This window comes from Lotus japonicus, chromosome 1, assembly GCF_012489685.1.
Source record: "Lotus japonicus ecotype B-129 chromosome 1, LjGifu_v1.2".
In the NCBI taxonomy this organism is placed as follows: Eukaryota; Viridiplantae; Streptophyta; class Magnoliopsida; order Fabales; family Fabaceae; genus Lotus; species Lotus japonicus.
Genome location: NC_080041.1, coordinates 27,981,999 through 28,003,686, shown reverse-complemented (window position 1 = coordinate 28,003,686; position 21,688 = coordinate 27,981,999). Strand labels below are relative to the sequence as shown.

General features: G+C 41.1%; 1 long non-coding RNA gene across 1 annotated transcript; it reads right to left on the bottom strand.

Moving 5' to 3' along the window:
* Window positions 1-18,483: 18,483 nt before the first annotated feature.
* LOC130734316 (uncharacterized) lies at window positions 18,484-19,639 on the bottom strand. The gene is made up of 2 exons (XR_009017905.1): window positions 18,918-19,639; window positions 18,484-18,825 (listed from the first exon to the last, which is right to left on the bottom strand). It is a non-coding gene; the product is annotated as an uncharacterized LOC130734316 (long non-coding RNA).
* Between the last annotated feature and the right edge of the window lie 2,049 nt (window positions 19,640-21,688).

Here is a 21,688-nt window from a genome sequence, read left to right as displayed (position 1 = left end):
GGTGGTATCTCACATTCTTGGAAGAAAGATCATCATCACAGAGAAGACTTTCGTGAATTTGCTGGGTGCAGACACTGCTTTTGGGTATCATTTCCAATTCACGGAATCGAAGCTGAAACCCAAGACGAAGGATGAGATCAACAAGGCCCTGTACACCAATTACAAACCGGGCAAGACGAATTACAAGGTGATGGACCTTCATCCCAAGCTCAGGATCTGGCACAAAATTTTGCTCCACTGCATAAACCAGAGACCAAAGGGCAGTTCTCCAGACTACATCAACTTCAACCAGAAGGTGATGTTGTTCTTCATCCAAGACCAGAAGAAGATCTGCCTTCCCTACTTCCTGTTCTCCTACTTGAAGGAATGTATCCGGAAGTCTCGTACCACTGCCTCCATCAAGTCAGCGATCAAGTATATTCCCTTCGGGAGACTTTTGTCTGATCTCTTCATTGAGAGTGGCCTCATTCAAGATCTGATAAATGCTGGATGCACAGAGGATCTGACCACCATTGTCAGTGATGTCTTCACGGCAAATTCACTAAAGAAGATGGGCCTAATCAAGAAGAAGATTGCTCCTGCCCATGAAGACACATCTTCTGAGATCAGAAGTAGAAGGATGCCTCTGAATGACTACCCTTTGTGGACACAGGCTGACAATCCTGACGCCATTAGGTGCTATGTTGAAGACCTAAGGGCTCAAGGATTCGAAATTGATCTCGATGACTTCTTCAGCAGACTGTCGCCAGCTCCAGAGTTTCCTTCTCCTCCCAAGAAGAAAGTTCAGAGGAAGATGATCCTAGAAGAATCTTCTGAGGAATCAGATGTCCCTCTGATCAAAAAGAAGAAGGCTGGTCAATCCAAGAGAAAGCAAGATGAAACCAGCAAGCCTGATGATGGTGATGATGGTGATAATGAGGATGGTCCTCCTAAGAAGAAGAAGAAGCAGGTCAGAATCGTGGTGAAGCCTACTCGGGTGGAACCAGCTGCTGAAGTGGTCAGAAGGATTGAAACTCCTGCCAGAGTGACAAGATCATCAGCACATTCAAGTAAGTCTGCAATTGCTTCTGATGATGATTTGAATTTATTTGATGCACTCCCCATATCTGCCATGCTCAAACACTCTTCAAATCCCCTCACTCCTATTCCTGAATCCCAACCAGCTGCACAAACCACCTCTCCACCACATTCCCCAAGGTCTTCGTTCTTTCAACCTTCCCCTACTGAAGCACCTCTCTGGAATTTGCTCCAGAACCAACCCTCTAGGTCAGAAGAACCAACCTCTCCCATTACCATCCCGTACAATCCATTAACTTCTGAACCCATCATTCATGAACACCCTGAGCCTACCCAAACAGAACCTGGACCCAGAACCTCTGATCACTCTGTCCCAAGAGCATCAGAACGACTGGCTCTCAGACCCACGGATACAGATTCTTCCACAGCCTTTACACCTGTATCCTTCCCAACCAATTTTGCTGACTCTTCTCCCTCCAATAACTCTGAATCCATTAGAAAATTCATGGAGGTCAGAAAAGAAAAGGTGTCTACCTTAGAAGAGTATTATCTCACTTGTCCAAGCCCTAGGAGATATCCTGGCCCTAGACCTGAACGTCTAGTTGACCCAGATGAACCTATCTTGGTCAATCCTTTACATGAGGCAGACCCTTTGGCTCCACAAGCTCACCCTGCCCCTGACCATCAAGAGCCTATTCAACCAGAACCTGAACCAGACCAATCTGTGTCTAACCAATCCTCGGTTAGATCACCCCATCCTCTGGTTGAAACTTCAGAACCCCACCTTGGAACCTCTGAACCCAATGCTCAAATGTTTAACATTGGCTCTCCACAAGGTGCCTCTGAAGCCCACAGCAGCAATCACCCAGCCTCTCCTGAAACCAACCTCTCCATAATTCCTTACACTCACCTCCGACCCACATCTCTCTCTGAGTGCATCAATATTTTCTATCATGAAGCCTCTTTGATGCTACGCAATGTGCACGGTCAGACTGACCTGAGTGAGAATGCTGAACATGTGGCTGATGAGTGGAACAATCTGGGCACTTGGCTAGTGGCTCAAGTTCCAATTATGATGCAGCTCCTGCATGCAGAGGGAAGTCAGAGGATTGAGGCTGCAAAGCAAAGGTTTGCTAGAAGGGTGGCTCTTCATGAACAAGAACAGAGACATAAGCTTCTTGAAGCTATTGAAGAAGCCAAGAGAAAGAAAGCTCAAGCAGAAGAAGCTGCACGTCTAGCAGCAGCTCAAGCTGAACAAGCCAGATTAGAGGCAGAACGACTTGAGGCTGAGGCTGAAGCCCTTAGATGCCAAGCACTTGCACCAGTAGTGTTTACTCCTGCTGCTTCTGCTTCCATTCCAGATCCTCAAGCTGCTCAGAATGTTCCTTCCGGTTCTACTCAGTCAAGCTCATCCAGACTCGACATCATGGAACAACGTCTTGACACTCATGAATCCATGCTAATTGAAATGAAGCACATGATGATGGAACTTCTGCGTCGAACTGATAAACCCTAGTCTTAGGATCTCTTCGTTTTTCTTTTTTCTTTAACGTTGTTTTATTTTTGTTAACTTCTGCTTCTTTTTATTTATTTATTCTACTTTGTTCGTTTGTGATTATCTATGCATTACTATATATATTTGTGTCACATATGTTTGCAAAAATCTTTTTATTCATAATCTCTTTATGTTTACATCATACATTCTTTCCCTAGAATCTAGAATGGAGAATCCCTCCTCATTCTTCTGCACTCCTGGCGCTGCTCTGACCTATCCTTCTCCAGACGCTCCAGTGCATGCTGGATGTTGTTGAGCCTGTTCTTTAGCTCATCCCTCTCCAGAATCTCTTCTGCAGTCTTGAGCTTCTCTTCCAAACTCTCTTTTTCTTCCAGCAGCTTGAGTTCAAGCCGGCTGAGTTCTTGCACCTCCTCCACGAAGGCAAGAAATTCCCTCAGGTCTCTCTTCAACTCTGGACGCAGGTCCTCCTCCAGCAGTGTCCGTGTCAGCTCCGAGATGGTCGTTGTACCCTCTGGATGCCTGATGTTAAGGAACAAGTCCTCCTCGAAGGCCTTCTTCCTCAGCTCTTCTAGTGCTACGATGTATGATGCCATTTTTTTTTTCCTTACTGAAAATTGTTCGAGGTGTGAAGCTTACCTTTCTCTCCAACGCTTTATATAGGCTTCACTTTCTCTCTGAAAGTTAATGCTCCTACAGTTTCTCGAGGTTAAGTTCTTGGTAACTGACCCTTCTCTTTACTCCCTTGACCGGTGGTAAACGTTCTTCTCTTGCATTAACTCTTCTATTTATTTCGCCTAACTCTGATTCTTGCATCGTTTTCTTTTTCTTTAAACTTAGACCTTCTCTAAGGGGGAGTACCTTGTACTTCAAGCTAAGTTTTTCACACCCCAAGCTTTTTGCTTATGACAAAAAGGGGGAGTACACCCAGTTTTCGATGTGTAAGATGTGTTAGTGTGATTTATTTTTTCTTTTGGAGAATTTAAGAGTTCCACCTTCATGACCATAGATGTGTCACTGGGCAAATACAAGGAATACATTTCACTTCTTCTGAAGTGATTCTAGGTTGACTCTGATACCCAAGACTCTGATACCTTGTCCGTGACTCTGATCACTTATGCGCTCTGATTACTCGATTTTCATCTATGTCATAAGTTTTTCACTCTGAACTCTTATATCATTTAGCTCAGAATCTAGACTTTACTAACGTTTTCATCAAGTATTAGATTCAAGGGGAGCTAAGCTCAGAATCAAGCAGTGACTTGAATTCAGAATGAGCAAGATAAACTATTCACATCAGGATAAGACTTATTCTATATCTCTAAACTCTGAGTGAATTCAGTTTAATGTTTAAGAATTGTTCATCAAAAATCTTAGTTTTGTCATCATCAAAAAGGGGGAGATTGTAAGATCAAGTTGTGATCTAGTAGTACAACTCTATGTTTTGATGATTACAAGTTAACCTTTTGATATGAACAATTGTGTACTCTAACGTGTTTTTCTGAGTGTGCTATTTACAGGCTCTGACCTCAACTCAATCTCACACAAATCAGAAGCACTGTGTATAAAGAGCAACCCAAGCAACGCTTTCGCATTCACCATGTTCAGTATGAACAGTGGAAAAGCTTCAGAAGTTCTGAAGTTATACAAACTCTGATGTGGACTCAGTCACTAGAAGCTCTGAAGATCCAGAAAGTCTGATAACCAAGAAACACTGAAGGCTCAGATATTCAGATGGTGTAGAAGACTCTGAAGATCCAGAAGCTGATTAGTGAAATTCTGTTGTCCAGAAGCAAGATACTCTGAAGACCATGTTCTTCCCTCTGAGTTCAGAATCAGAAGAAACAATGGTCAGAGGATCTGGGCTTTCCCTCTGACTCTGATCAACCGGCTTCACAAGTTCCAATATGAAGCATTCCCCTGATCAGAAGTCTCCTAGGTTTAAAGGTCAAGTCGCTATCCAAGTACAAAAGCAACTGTACCTTCCTGACGACCTACCTAACAGTCTCAGACACAGCAGAAGCTGGATTTTCCAGAACTGCCCTCCAACGGTAGCATTTCCCATGCAACGCTCAACCCTAATCCTTGGAGTATATATAGAGACTGAAGACTGAAAGAAACGGCTAGAAGCATTCACATACGCGCAAGACAAACTTAAATTCTTCTAAGCTTTCTTTCATCTGAAATTCATTGAGTTTACTATTAGCTTTTTAGAAGCAAATCTCTTGTAAACAATTCTTTGATAAACAGTTTGTTTAGTTCCTTTAGGAGATCAAGGCTGATCGGATCCTAGAGAAGACTAAGAGAGTGAATCTTAGTGTGAGCTAAGTTAGTGTAATTGTTAGTCACTTGTAGGTTTCAAGTGCAGTTGTAACTCTTACCTGATTAGTGGATTGCCTTCATTCTAAGAAGGAAGAAATCACCTTAACGGGTGGACTGGAGTAGCTTGAGTGATTTATCAAGTGAACCAGGATAAAATCCTTGTGTGCTTTTCTATCTCTTATCTTTAGCACTTAAGTTCTCGAAAGATTTGCCAAAATCTTTAAGGTGGAAGTTTTATACTGAAAACGTTATTCAAACCCCCCCCCCCCTTTCTACCGTTTTTCATACCTTCAACAGTTTGGCCAACGTCCTTGACTTGATGAAAAGTGGCTAAAGCATCCACTAAGAAAGATTGAAGGTTGGCCAAAGCAGCAGCCTGATGAGAATCAAGCTTTTGGCCAAGTAGGAAGACGAGCAATTCCTTAGCAGCATGACTCGCTTGAGGATCAACTTGAATCTGGTCGAGGAATCCGCTGGCGAAAACAATAGCCTTCAGCCGACCCATGCTCTCCTCGATTTGCTGAAGGTTAGCCACCCCACTAGATTGAGCAATCTCAGCAGTGGCATCAGCTTGATGGGGTGGAGAATCCCAGTCTAAGGTGCCATCGAGAAAGCCATCCAAGGCTGCCAGCGGGTCCTCCTCAAATAAAGTGTCAAGCTTTTCACTAGACACATGAGATGAAGAGCCACCCTTGGCTTGAGGCGAAGGTTGCACAGTGGCAGTAGATTTTGGAGGAGGCATAGGGATATCATCCTTGCCTGGAAGAGCTTCTGCTTCACGAATAGGAGAGGTTGCACCTTGAGTTTCCTACAAGAGAAACCTCTTTAATGCCCTTTTCGATAAAGTAAAATGCACGGTAGAGGGACCAAAAAAAAAATGTAAAGATACCTGGCAAGCAGATTCCTTAGAAGGGCTTGAGTTGGTGGAGCTTTTAGAACGATGGGGAGATTTGTGACTAGACTTTCTCCTAACCTTCCTCCTCCCCTCAGATGTCGAGGTCTTTCTAGCCGAAGATGCGGCCTTGGGAGGCTTCTCGACACCCTCAGCTTTGGATTTTGCAGGGTTGGGAGCTGGAGAATTCTCACGGGATGGAGGATTGGAAGTGGAATGTTCATGGACATCAGCCTAAAAGAAAAAACAAGAAACGATTCAGATTAGGAAATCACAGGTTAAATTGTCACAAGGTACCCTCGAGAATGGAAAACATACCTGAATGGCGGCGTCGCCACCACCTTCTTTGCCATCGACTTCTGGTTGAGCATCAGATGCCAACTTAGAAGCCCCACTGGTGGTGGAAACACCAGCCCCCTTGGCCCTCTTCTGACTGGCCGAAGCAGCAGGCTTAAGTTTCCTTTTTCGACTCTGTCGAAGAATACGTTAGTCCATATTCCAAAGAAATTGAAAAGAAAAGGAAAAGTCATGAAGGAAGTACCTTGAGCTTGTCAGCGAGACTGACATTATCATCCTCATCATCATCATCATCGTCCTCAATCACGACTGGCTTGTCCTTAGAAGAATGAGCCACTGGAGAAATAACTCGAGGAGCTGGTTGGGTGATGACTTCAGCTGCAAACAGAAAGAGAAATTAAAAGGTAAAACAGGAAAACCTAGGCCAAGTCGAAATATTACCTTGACCAATACGCATGTTCAGCGATATGTGGTTGAAGATTTCGACGGGCACATGATACGGAAAGTTCCATAAGTGGTACTTGGTCCAAGTCACTCGCTTTCGAGGAGGTAGAGCTTGATTGGCCAACACATTTATATTTACATGGTCAACCCATTTAGGCAAGACCGGTGGAAAGGCCAATGCAAACCTACTCGTGGGCAAAGATGGGAACCTAAAGCCAGTTTTTCGAATAACAAAAGATAGACCCTCCTCACCAGGAGGAACAACTAACTTGGATTTCTTGGCTTTAAATTCCCATTTTTTCCTTAATACCTGAGCTGCTTTCGCAACCGTATCTCGAAGGCGAAGAGTTGGGTAATATACCACACCAAAGAACTCTTGAAAGGATCGAATTTCTGCCAGGTGCATACCTTTGGTCTTCTTCGGATCCTGCTTCTGCAAAAGAAAAGCATCTGTCATGCATTGCAGACAATCTACGAGGGGCTTCGAAATTTGAGCCCAATACTCAGACCACCAGGCTTTGAAAGCATTAGTAGCATAATATGAAGGAGCGTAAGTAAAGGGGCTCAGGTTGAGAAGCTTCTTGTTATAGAACTGAACAGTCGTGTCGAAAGCAGAAGCCCTCTTAATAGCCCCGGGGTACAGGACTAGACTCTTGTCAAACAAAGTGTTGGGTAGAACTTGGATAAGCCCAAACTGTCGAGAAACCAATTGAGGGTTGTAGCCACATAGAGTGTAGTCACTGCTAGCAAAGCCTACAGTTAAAACCCTAGGAGATAAGAGAGTCCTCCAGAGTGTGATGTGATGTTCTTTGGGCAATGCAGAATCAGAAGCATTAGGATAAGAATTCCTCAGCCAGAAAGGGCCACGAACAACCTTGCTATAAGGAGAGAAACTGGAACGATAATGCTTCAGCTCGAGAAACATGGTAAAGTACTTTCTGAAATCAGCTTCAAAACTCGACGCATCATAAGCAGGGGTCAGGGTCTCGAGCCTGTGGGCATCAATCCTGGTGTTAGAAACAGTTGAAGGGTTATCTTGTACCGGCAGAAGAGATTCAAAGACCGCATTTAACCAAAGTTGAAATAGCCAAAGAGGTCCAGCCGCATTCAGAGAAATGGTCTTGGTATTCCGGATATCCTCGACAGTTTCATTCAGCATTTGATAGAGGTTGCCAAGGACAAGCCTAGCCATAGCGAGTTGTCGACCCTCGTGGAGTAAATTGGCTAAGGGCAAAAGCTTGGCAGGTATACGCAAAGACTTGGTGCAAAAAACATAAGCAGACAGCCAATACAGCAAGAACGCGACATGTTCAACATCAGACACCTCACCACTCTCGACATAATGGTCCTTAATAAATCGACTAAACGAAATATTGTCAGTAGGAATTGAAATGGGGTTAGCACCTGCAGATGCAGAGTGATAATCGTCACCAATGGGCCATAATCCAGTAATGGCAGCAACGTCCAAAAGGGTGGGAGTAATCATACCAAAGGGAACGTGGAGGCAATTAGTAGACCTCTCCCAAAAATAAAGTGCACTCAGTAGCATAGCAGGGTTATACAAGATTTGCGATCTCGACAACTGAATCAAGTCTAAAATCTCGACATCCTTCCAGTGTTGCCATTTCAGGTAGGCTTTGTCGTTAGCAGAGGGGTTAGGAGGAGCTGAACGAAAGGCTCGTTTTGGGTCGGCAAGAAATGGCATACGGTAAGAGGGTTGGAATGCCAAAATAAGCTCCTCTCCCCTAGCACTAGGGTGAAATGACTCATGTTCTTCAGGAAGACTATTGGGCCTATCATGCTTCACTACTTTCAAAGGACCCAAAATGGCGTGTAAAGTACCATTAACAGAGAAAGGAATGAGTACCTGGGATTTCCAGATAGCTCTCTTCTCTGCTTCGTTGGGAGGTTCCGGGATTGCCACGCGCTTGGATTCATCCAGCTTAAGCTCAGTGGCCAACGGAATGGTCTGCTCAGGATTAGAAGCCATTGAAGGAAACGGCAGGTATTTCGGGAAAAAATGGAAGAAGACGAAGTGAGAACTTTGGGGGAAGAAGCTGAAAGTTTGGGAAAAGAGTAAAGTTTGGACGAGGACTACCAATAGGGTATTTATAAGCAGAAGGGCAAACGGAACCCAGGCCGTATTGAGCAGTAATTTATAAAAATTTGGGGTCCAAGTGATTATTTTATTGGTTAACTTATGTCACCTCTCAACTTTCTGACAGAGATAAAATCATGGCCCTAAAAAGGCTATAGCTGTCAGCTAGTGGAAAGACAGCAGACGTTATGGCTATCGATTGGACCTGAGGATCGAACGGTCAAAAGCACAAAGTATTTGAATCGTTGAAATTGAACGGGTGAGATCAAAAATGCTTGGTGCCTTCAAGCTAAAGCAGTCGACAACCAACATTCTTGGGGGGCAACTGTTAAGCTAAAATTACGAGTACTACGATTCTCGACATCATGGTGCAAAGGTGCGTTCTCGACAGAAAGGGTTATGGCGAAACCGGCAACTCAGCACATGGTGTCCCTCAAATTCAAGTTAGTGAGAGCTATATCGCGACAAACTCAGCAGATGAAGGAATCTCGATCATCTTAATGGAAGAGGCAGTTACCGAGTAACGAACAACTACAAGCACGTGCATATACCCACGATGCCACGAATAGCAACGGTTACCCACGACTCAGGACCACCCACGTGGCAATAGTGGCACGTGCGCGAAGACCACCGGCTAAACGTGGGGTAGGGCGCCAAAATTCAAAACCCACGAAGCCATCATGCATTCAAGAAAAACCGCCAAGAACGTGGGAAGAAAGAACGCTATAAATAGAGGAAGCAACAGCAGAAGAAGGGGTTCCATCTCAAACTCTGAAAATTCACCATAAAGCTCCAAATGTCCGCATCAATGAGACTCAAGGAGCAAAACGTGAGGATGGAGGAGTATGTTGCAGAACCAACACTTTAGTTTTCTTGTATTTAAGCTTGTTAATTCCCAGTTCCTTTATGCATTTTCCTGTCGAGATCCTCATCTCGTGTAGTTTTTGTGTTATTTTGATGTATGTGATTTCTTTGTAATTGACCTGTGCTTAATGAAATTCAGTTCTGTTTAAACCAACTTGTTGTTGTCGAAAAAGCACTTACACACACACAACACTTTGGCAAAGCGTTTTCTCAAAAGGACCCTGAATCTAAACTTCCTTTAGTCGAACTAAGAGGATATTTGTTTATCAAAAACCCATGTAAACAATCTCCTTCTTTTATTTGCTGCAACAACTCCCCACCGTTCCTCTTTCTCTTTTGATCAGCATCTCCACATCCTTTTCTTCTCCATGGACAACCAGTCCATGAGCCACCACCTCTACTCTCCCTCTTGTAACCGCTGATCACACCATCACTATCACGCCTTCTATTGTCACGGTTAAACCGTGACGAATGGGCGGTTTTAACCGTGACGAAAAACCTTTTCTGTAGTAGTGCCTATTTATTTTGGGGTGTGACGAGGACGGTGTGGCTGCGTGTAGTGCATGTGAAAGCAGCGACTTGCAATTTAAACTGCATACACAACAACTTAAAAAAAACGGAGCACATGGAAAATGAAGATTAATATATATATATTTTAGATGATCAGAAGTTGAAGACTTTCGTCTAAAATAAATAGCTAGAGCACAAAACGAAGTGAAACTATTCTTTGTTAGAGTAAATGGCTAATCGCTCTGCCATAGTCTAGATTGGATTTTTTTCAGTCCTGACAAACTCTTCAAAGCCATGCCAAGGTGGTACCAGCTATGCTTTGCTTCCACTAGTGATATATAGCTCAGATGATTCAGACATGGCATCTGTCGACTTGGCGCTGTTATATTCACCGGGACTACCACCACGGTCGCCATTTCATCGCAATTTTTTTGACACTGAATTGTTTGAAGATGATGAAAGTGAGAACTGCCTTCAGGCTCCGCGTGACGTCAACAATGCAATTCAGAGTTGAATGAGGACTTAAGAGTTGGTGACCAAGCATGTCAATTACCCTGCAACCACACCTACCATTCTGAATGCCTTCTTTGTTGGCTTAACAAAAACAAAACCTGTCCCGTTTGCAGGACTCAGTTGGATGATTGGGAAGGTTATGTTGATTCTGGAAGCATAGATGAAAATAGTTTGAATCCTGGACCTATAACCCCACCACCACAACCAGTAATTCGTGCTGATACAGTCTGGGACTTCCCCGGATTCACAAGTTAGAGAGAATAATAGTGCAGATGAAAACTCCGATGAAGATGATCACTCTGATAGTGCATATGACGAGTTAGATGTTCCTCATGAAGTTGGTGAAATCGTTGGTGTTTCCCAATGTTAGTGGTTGACAAATTTATCGGCTTATGTAGTGATTTATACATATATACTAGAAATTAAACCCGTGCAACGCACGGGTTCGTTTTTAATTTGTATTTTTTAATTGTAATACTTAAATTTGTAGAAAGGTAAGAAAGCTATTATTTAGAAGAAGATATGTATAATTAAATATAATTGAGTTATGATATTCTCAAACTTTATTTCTCTAATAAGGGAAAAAAGGATCAAACAGGTAGGCTTTTTTTTTTTGCTTCATCAGAAGAAAAAATAGGTAGATTTCTATTGAGATTGAAATGAGAGTAGTTTTTTTTTTTTGATATAAAAAGAATTTAATTACTTAATTAGATTAGTATTGAAATGAACGTGGTAGTCTACTATTTTTTTTTCTAATATTGATTTAGTCATTGCAGTGATGTTAGCAGTTGTGCTAAATTTTTTTTATCAAGATTGATGTGGTTGTTTACCATTGCTGGTGGCATAGAAGTTCTTTTAAAATCACTTTCACGAACATAAAAATATATTCTATCTAACTGCAGGATGAACGTCATTTGTTCCCTTTGAATGATTAAGTTGCTATTTTTTTTCCATAATATGACAGTATTGAAGAGTGAAAGATTCCTATTTCTTATCAAGAATATAGTGAGTACTATATTTTACACTTATCTTTCTTGTGCAGTATATAAATTTATGTGGCTCACACTTTGTTACTGATTTGTGTCATATAAATATAGAAATGATGATATATTTGTATGATTTCAATTGAATGAGAAGAATTGTTTAGTAAATTATCATATATGAAACTCACAGTTTTATTTTTCAATCATCTGCAACAGAGATATATGTGTGTTACTTGTTGTTGTTGATGATCTTTCTCCTGCAATAAAGAAATAAGAATGAGTAATTTAAAAAAGCAATTTTGAAATTAACTAAAATAATTAAGAATGACATACTTGTTGAAGTAGTTAGAGACAATTGTCATTTTTTTCTCACCAGCAGGTGAAGTCTAAGAAATATGAATAATTTGAGTTTGTGAGTGATTTCACTGGTTTGTTTATATAGAGATATAATAGATGCATGGTTTAATATAATATGTAAGGCCCAAGTTTCAAGCTTCGGATAAGTGAATAAAATATAAGGGTTATTTGATTAAAATAAATTTGTGGAGGATAAGGTTCAGGAAAAGTCCAAGAAGTTTATCGAAAAACCGATAAGAGTTATAGCACGACTAACATACGCATAATCCTAGGTCAAAGGTTTTAGTGAATAGTTAATTTACACATTAGGACACGATGGAAACTAATTCCAAAAATCTTCAGAGAAATGTTAGAACTTCTCTTTTTCGTCTATAAACAATTATTTCGATGCGAAACCCTGGAAAGTACGAAAGTCAAATTCCAATTCTCGGAAGCTTGCCGAAACGGGATCCCTGATAGTTCGAGAAACCTAAGATCGACAAACGATGAAGACTTTTCTAATCGGAGCTTCAAATGAAGATTCCACCCGCGTTCTCCTATTTCTATTGTTATTTCTAATCTTTCTTCAGAATGAAGTTTTCTCATCCGACGATCACTGCAAAAAGTGGTTTTTCGGGATAAACCGACTTACACCGACTCATGCCGACTTTGGATCATTTGGTTTAATTCCAAGAATCCTGCTTTGTGTTCTGGAATTCTGTCACCAGAACCTATCTTAGAATTCGCAGAGGAACGCGCAGGAAAAATCGGAATCGCGAAAAAAATCATTTTTCCGCATTTTCCAAAACCTATAAATAGTTAGAAAATGAGATATTTTCAAAAACCCACCCATTTTCTTTCCCCAAAACCGCGGCCAACAAGAGGAGAAGAGGAGGAAGAGATTTTCGCGGATCTTTGCCCGTTTCCTTCACCGATCGTTGCTAATCGAAGACCTTGAGGTAGGTAAACTATACCTCACTTCTGATCGTCAGATCTGTCGACTTCTCCTATGTCTTTCTGTGTCCAAAATTTTGAGGTTTTTGGAAAATTGTCCAAATAGCTCGATTTCTCTGTCTAAACATCTTCCCTGCATGCTCCTGAGCGTGTTCTGCGGATTAGATTTTGCCAAATGTCGACAAAATGCCGCCAAGATCAAGTTTTGTATCAAATACCCATTTTTAGGAAAAGTCGCAACCTTTAAGCTGTAAACTATCGACTTGGCTTAGTGCTAGTAGGATTAGTCGTCATTAACGTCATTGTTGACGTCCCCATCCAATTTGTTTTTCAAAAATCCAGTTTTGAAATTCTGAGCTGAAAATAATGACCAAACTACCCCTATGTCAGTTTTCGATCCGAAAATTTTTCCGAGCTTAGAACCGTCTTAGTTACGGCGTATGATAACCTAGGAACCAAGTTTGATCGAAGAAAAATCGACCCTCCCAATTAAGGAAAGTGGCCGAGAGCTATACCAAGGGGGGAGGAAAATCCGACTTTTCGAAAACTTGTCTTAACGCGTTAGATTGTCGTACCACGGAGTTGTAATGTACCGTGTAACCCTAGGACTTATTGCCTGCTGAGTTTCTGACTCAATGTGTTGATTTCTGTGATTTTTGCTTAAGGTTCTTTTGAGGAGTTTCCTGGAGATCAAGGCGAGGAACGTGAAGGAGCTTGTGAGGAAAACGCTGGAGGAGCTACAGGTGAGGGCTACTCTCTGAATTACTAGATAATGCTTTAGGTGTCGACGAATTCGACTTGATTTATGTGTTATGCACTTAATTGCTAAATGTCTGAAATGATTTCTGAGGCTTCGGTCGATCTTGTTGAGTACTTGATACCATGATCTTGTGTGCTAAATGATTCACATGTTATGTGCTAAATGGTTAATCTAGGATGTGTTGGAATATGCTGTTTATGTTTATTGGTTGAGCTGATTTATGTTATTCCACTTATAACTGTGATTCTGAGGAGTGAGGATTACGGGCAGGTCATGCCGAATTTTTATGAGATTTTGAGAGAGTTTGAAAGGACGAACGAAGTTCGGACCTTGTTATGTTTTAATGGGTCGAGACCTTCTCAGAAATTATTTGGGATTATGGAATCCCTGAAACTCGTAGGAAACGTTATAAGACTAAAAGAAACCTATTTTCTCAAGGAAAATTCATAAGACATTAATCAATCTCGAAAACCCTTGAACAATGATAACAACCTTAGATAAGAGCTTAGAGCCTGTATATTAGTTTTGAAAATATGAGAAGTGTCGTCGGGCCCAAGTTTTGAGGAAACTTACAAGTTTCCGAGTATGTTGATACTCATTCGCTCGCTGAGCAGGTTATTTTTTGGCTATCTAAAGTTTAGCCGGACCAAGTGCTCGATGAGCAGTTTAATGTTTGGCTATCTAAAGTTTAGCCGGAGACTATAAGTTTCCAAGTACTTCGGTACCTTTTCGCTCGAGGAGCAGTTTATTGATTGGCTATCTAAAGTTTAGCCGGGAACCATGAGTTCCAAAGTACATTCTTCTTCTTTTGATTAATTCATTTTGTCGCAGAATCGACATTTGCCTTAGGGTATTCTTTTTAGAGACAATAAGTTAGTTAGAACACGTGGCGACGTGTCGAGTGAGGTCGGAGACGTTGTTTGGCTAATCACTTTGCATTCATGCACTCATTTTGAGGTTAATACACGGCGTGATACCGGACCTCGGTGGATTCCAAAATGGTCACAAGACCCGGATTTCCATATTTAGGACACTACGGTGGTCCTTAGTAGCAGACGGAATGGCAGACCTACGGGTTCACTGCTGATCTGACTACTTTTGTGTGGTGTAAGAGGCGCCCGAGCGGAATGGTCCCACTATGGCCGGTGTTAGGGCTGACTCGTTGGTGTCCATCCTTCTTCCGGAATGCATCTTGTCAACCAGCATTGCATTTCATGCAACATACATACTGACTTAGTTGCTGAGTGTGATTGGTACTTGTTAATCCTATTTGATGCATGCTATTTGTTATCATCGTCTTTTATATTCATTGTGAAATATGCAACCCTAGGATGTTATCCCTAAACTTATAAGTCTGAGAGGCTAAATAACTATTATCCTATATATCTGGTGTAACACCCCGATTTTCGGGTGCCACGGTAGTAACATGTTAAAGTAAATATGCAATCTTTTCCAAAAGGGATTTATAAATGTGAGTATTTTTGTTTTTCCTTTTCGAAGCATTTCTAAAACATGTAATGCATACTCTCAACCGTAAATAATTTACATCTGGCCTTGACCAAGGCACAACATAAAGGACAGGACAAATAGAATAAGATCTAACAACGGACCCACTATGCAATGACTCCATAGATCCGATATACTCCCTATGATTTCCACACTGGGTAACCATAGGAAAGCAATGCACCGGAACCTACCCAAAACCTCAAATGCGAATCATAAAATTATCCTACAAGCTTAAACCAATAACGGTAAGCTATTCTACCCAAAGGCTCTAGCCTTACACCCGACTCTATTCTTCGAGTCTTCTATAGTCCTTCCACATGGAGTAGCATCGGCTTATATCACCAACTTTCGTCGTCTGGCAGCAGACCGACCGCCCAAACACAAACATACAAACAAAGCCAAGGCGCGAGGGTCAACTTACAGTATACAATAGATATACAATCAACATGCGACAAAAGGGGGTATATATATATATATGTTGTATATATACGTATAACTTATGTATTGCCTACCCTAACGTATATACATAGCATATTTATCAACATCGAATCACGAATGACAATTGGATCTTCAACACATCAACAAATATAGTTAGGTGCATGGCGTGCCAATGCAATCTCATGCTCAAAAGATGATCCGGATAAAATGTCACCATCTCGATGGATGGGACGAGCCAAGCATCTCGCTCCGCTAAAGCATCTCGCTTTTATGAAGCATCTCGCTCCTGTAAAGCATCTCGCTTTTATGAAGCATCTCGCTCCTGTGAAGCAGCACGCTCCTATGAAGTCCGATCTGAGATCGTCCTTCGGAAAGCAGCACACTTTCCAAAAAATGTAGGCATGAATGCAATATGGTTAGCCAAACAACGAAACGTCCTCACCAAGTTACGCGTGTCTAGCTAGAGTACATTGTCTCTACAATACCCTAAGGTAAACAAAGATGTGCTAGTCGCACTTGGTAACTTTCCTAGTCACTTTGGCTCACCGTCACGATGGCCAATCAAACTGCTCCACGAGCAAAAGAATGCATCTCGCACTCAGTGACCTTTCAAGTTACCCTGGCTCACCATCTCGATGGCCAAACAACTCATCAACGATTAGAGAGAATGCTGCTCGCATTCTGTGACTTCTCGTCACAACAGCTCATCCTCTTGAAGACTGAACCAAATGCTCAAGGAGCAAGGAGTGTCATCCATACTCAGTGACTGTCCCAGTCACAACGCTAGGATCGCCGACACTTCCCGTTTTCAAACTTAATTCAGATCCTAAGTCTTTTCCAAGAAATTGTTATTACTATTTGAAGATGTTCTATCTTTGGTTAATGCATTATGAATTTCATTTATGAAGTCAAGTTTCGTTTCTTTTTTGTTCCAAAACCCTATAAGTAAAAAGATCCCAATAAACCCAAGTAATTCCCCGGGAAGGTCTCGATCCTAAAACAATAAAGGCTCGAACCTTGGTTCGACCTATCAAACATTCCCAAAACAAACCCGTCATTGCCATGACGAAGATAAGTGTAATCCACACTCTGAAAGTCGCATTAAATGCACGAATATAATCAGCACAATTTAATCATAAACACAAATACTATTGAGCGATGAAACATTAATGCAGTGCTGCAAAACATAACCCTGTCATATCCACTAGAAAGCGATAAGACAGAAACCAGTAAACGGCCGAAGCCACTCAGAAAACGGAGACACACGTCTCATATAAGTTCACTTGGCCGAAACCTCCATAAATCATTTTCTCAGTTCCAAGCAATAATCAAAACCAAAGCAGTATTCAATATCAACACAATAACCAAGTCGAATTGATCGACGCCTACAAAGCAATAGCTAGTAAGTAAGTTGCCCTCACCTTAGCCAACTCCCTTACTAAGTTGCAACTCCAATCCAATCACATACTTGCTTTCCCCATGTAGACTCGCTTTATTCCATTGTGTAGCTTCGATGCAAGGTGCTTCCGTTCTTCGTACCTTTCATAAGCATACTGAACGAAATCACTAATCGCGCTACTTACTACTTAAGTCTAGAGCTACAACCTCAAGCAAAAGACTCAAAGAAAACACTAGTTAAACTGAATCTTCGCAATGGTTATAAACCATTAGGATCAATCGCTGAAATTAAGACAAGTCATCGTAATGACAACAAAACAATAATAATGCTTCAAAAGCTTTTGACTTAGTAAATCAGCTTTAAAACCAAATACTCATATCTTTGTTAAAATAGAAAGAGCAAATAAAGAATACTTATTTATCGAGTCACTTACAACAACTTAATGTCTCAACTCGCTCTCACAATCTATTCCTCAAGCCAACGTTGTATCATTATCAATTCTTATCAAATCCACTAACTCTTATCAAGTAATCCATAAACCATAGTTAACTTCCAAGACAAACAATTCTTCTTACCTAATGATTATGTATTATTCAAGACTCATAAGCTCCTTCAAAACAATCGAATCATTTCTCTTAAACTTAAACTCGGGATGTCTCGTTAGGCAAAGACCCTAGTCTCTTTGAAACTCCACTTGGTTCTACAAAAATCCCAAACTTATAGATTAGTCCTCAATCTCTAAGAAACGGCTTCTAGTCCTCAATTAATCCCTTAATTACTTCTAAGTCCTCGAACTTCCAAAGTTTCAAATCTAGACCTTCTAAAATCAAGTATTTGTAGTAAAGCTCATAAACTTCTTAGAATTCAAGATTCAATCCTAAGTCATCTTCCAACATCAAGATTTTCATCACAACTTAATCCATTCTAATTAATACCTTTCGGAGTCTAATTCCTCACTCGGAAATCCAAACTTAATTGCTCTAACTCTATCCAACCTTGTTATTCCTAAGCATCCATTCAAACGAGGTAATATTCGAACACTTATTCTATAACACTCCAAAGACTCATTCGACTTTTAAAACTTTTCGCAATCGCTCTTTAACGAATAAATGTGCATAAAGGCTCAAACGTTCTTGATTTTCATAACGAATAAACAACGTGCGTAAGTAAGCTTCAAAAGATGTTTTCCTACTCCAAACCTTGCAATATAATTTTAAAATAAAAGGTTTTATCATCTTTTTCCCAAAGCAATTCTTTTCACTTGAAATAACTAATTTTGTCAAACGATTATAAACTGTACAGCGACTTTGGATAATTTTTAAACACGTCAAATAAACTCCGAAAAATCTAATATTTTTATCCTGGCTTCATCTACAGGTTTTGTAAATCCTCATAAATTTTCAAGTCCAGATTCAAAGTACAAAATTCACGAAAAATCAAATACTACAGCAGTTCGTGAGAAACGGGACAGCTTAACCCGTGCTCACCAAAATGCGTATAACTTGAGCTAGGGAAATCGAAACGACACGAAACCAGTGGCAAAAGTTTGCTAACAGAAAAAGCTACAACTTTTATGAAGAACAAAGTTCGAAAATCTTAACCGAAACATACGATTTTAACAGAACAGCGGCTACTACTTTTGAAAACAACAACAGTTTTATGTGAGTTTTCGCAAAAGCTTTTCAAGCACAGTAAGGGCTGAACCCGCATGCCCTCAGAAATCAACAACCATAACACTATCACTCACACCACACACACACACACACTATTCTATGTTCTTTCATTAATTTTACAAGGTACATGGACAGCAAAATTGACAATGATATATGACTTAGAGGAGCATAAAGACCCTAGAATTAATTGATCTAGATAAGAATGTCAACCCTATCAAAGTTGAAGGCAGTGGTAAGGTTCTCCTTGGCTGGTCATGGCTGCCCTCTCCAAGCATGATCATCAAGGCTGACGGCAATAACACAAAACTTGGACACGCAAAATAAGAGATGAATCAGAGCATGGATTAGGGTTTTGAAAGGGGTAAAACAGAAATTGGAAGGGAGGATTAATCTCTTACCCAAAATTGATAATCAATTCAGCAAGAGGAGGAGGAGAGCTCCTTATTTCTGAGTTCAGTTCCTTCTCCGGCGAAGGTTGGCCGGAGAAGACGGTGGTTGACGGCGGCTGGCGGCGGTTTCCGGCGGAGATGGTCAGAATCATAAATTTCTTTAGGGGTTTTGAAGCTGATGATGAGGGGAGTTCAGTGGTGGTATTCGTTTCTCCAAAAGCTAAGGGGTTCGCCGGAGATCGAAGCTTGAAGGTGGCTGAAGTTAGGGTTTCAAACTCCTCTGTTTGGCGCCGTTTTTGGTCGATCCTGGTGGTGGTGATGCTCGCGGTGGTGCTGGACGTTGGTGGTGTGCTCGTATCTGAACCAGAGGTAAGGAAAAGAGGAAGATGATGGCTTGATGGGGCTGGTTCGTGAGGGAGAAGGTGGTGGTGCTCTGGCTCGCGTGAGGAGAGCGCGGTGGTGGCGGTGGTTGGCCATGGGTGGCGGCGGCTTGGCCAAGGAGGGAAGAAGAAGTATGGTGATGGTGTTTGTTGCAAAGAAGAAGAAGAAGTGAAGAAGGAGAAAGTGAGAGAGAGATGTCGAGAGTGGAAGAGGGAGAGCGTGAGTGAGAGAGTGAATGTGAGAGAGAGAGAGAGTAAATCTGATTGGGTGTGGGTGGGGCCCACGTGGAGAGAGAGTGTGATCAGAAATTTGAATGTGTGGTGATGATAAGAGGAAAAATAGATATTTTGAATGAGTGGTTTGGAAGGGAAAGGAATAAAGAATATTCCTTTGTGATGCTTGATAGGCTATCACAAGTAATAAAGGAATGGTGACCTGTTAGAACAGGTCATCTCTTCATTGAAGAAGGAGATAATTTAACAATAGAAATTATCAAAATTAAAATAAGATAATACACACAAAAATAATTATAATTAAATCCTTACTTTTAAATAACTTTATAAAATCAAAATATTGAAATTAATTACTACTTAATTAATTTTCTCGAATCGCGATTAGATTCGAGTTAAGAAAATAATATATAAATAATAAATATAAACACGCGATTAAATGATTGTATGGAAAGTATTCCTTAAGGTATTTCCTGCCGTCGTGGCGTGAATAATATTCAATCAAAAATAATTAATAAATAATACGGGTTATCTTAATTTAAAGAAATTAAGTAAATAAGCGGTCTATTAAATTTCGGGTCTTACATCTGGTTTTATTATTTATATAATTCTTTGGAGTTGACCCTCGCGTCTTCTGTGTGTGTTTGAGCGGACTACGCCATTGTCAGTTGAGTATGGCGGACTGGTACGAGACGGTCATCCCTTCGGGGGGGACCAGGTTTGAGATGTTGGACCAAGACACCCCGGGCTCATGGGTGGTCGACCCCGCCGGCCACCGAGCTATCTATTCGGGGCGAATAATGGAGGATCGCGTTGACCGGATGCCAAGCCTGACGCACGGAGTTTTGGAGGCACTACACTGTCAGCTTCAACTTACCACCGGGTGTACACTGCGGGACTGGACTGGGAGTACCACCACCACCGTCGCCTTCGGACGACGAGGACCCCTCGGAGGAGGTGCCTGTGGGAGGGACTTTTTCAGGCACTAGTTCACCTACTGTCGCGGCAGCTGTTGATTTGGGATCGGGTGCAGAACCCGCGCGACCAGCTGTGGAGACCGATGTAGCCATCGACATAGTCGTCTTGGATACAGATTCAGACGACGATCTTGGGGATGCATAGTTGGGATTAGTGTAGGAGTAGCGTCTTGGCTCTGATGTTCAGTTCTTCGTTTTGGGCAGGGTAGGTCCCCGACCTTTAGCTTTTCTTGTGGTTCTCTTTACGGAAATCATAGAGAGTTGGTTGGACTAGGGGGTCTTGTTTTAGGCCATCTGGGCTGACTTATTCTCATTTTGAGGGTTTGTGTTGCGGACACTTAATCCTTTCTTTTGAAATGTACCTTTTGCCTTCGGGCGTTACTCTCTTTTGCTGTCCGTCACTGGAGGTTTACTCGTGACGTGGTTTACTACTTACAGCGGGGGCTGTAATTATTATTGTATATTAGTTCTGTTATCTTCTGTTGTCAAGCTCTATTTCTTTCCGTTTTAATTTTGTATTATCGAAAAAAAAATATTCACGTTTTTCCGCATTAAGTATTTCTTTTGGTTACGAAAGTGACGCCACCGAAATCGGGGCGTTACATAATACATTTCATTTTTTATTTATTTAATGTAGATAGTTGAATAGCATCCTGACATTAACAATTTTATTCAGTTTTTAACACTGGTATTGCCATCATGCCACTATTTTTAATTTAATGTTAGTTTTTCTTCGGAGTTACTATGCTAAGGAATTCTAAGAGTTTGTGAGTTTAAGAAAAATAGACATATATTCTTGCAGAAAATTGGACAGCAAACTAAGACCATTGCATATCAAGATTTATTTTGGCGGAAGTATGCTTTATTGTTAATAGTTTTTTTTTTCTTGGACTAAATTGATATTAGTTTAAAATTAACATTAAATTTGATTTTAATTTAAGGTACTGTGCTAAAACCATTTGCAGGTATAACTTTGTGGTCTGTTACACTTTTGACATGGATGTTACTCTTTTGCTTATACATTTGATATTTATTAAGTTTAAAACTGAAATCATTAGTGCACAAGTTTCCACTACCCGTTCATACTCACTAAGCTATCTCATTAAAACACCAGTTTTTTTACTAATGTATGTAGGTTCTCATGTGTATTTGTACTTAATACTTAGCTCAAGTGAGCTTTACTAATGTATAT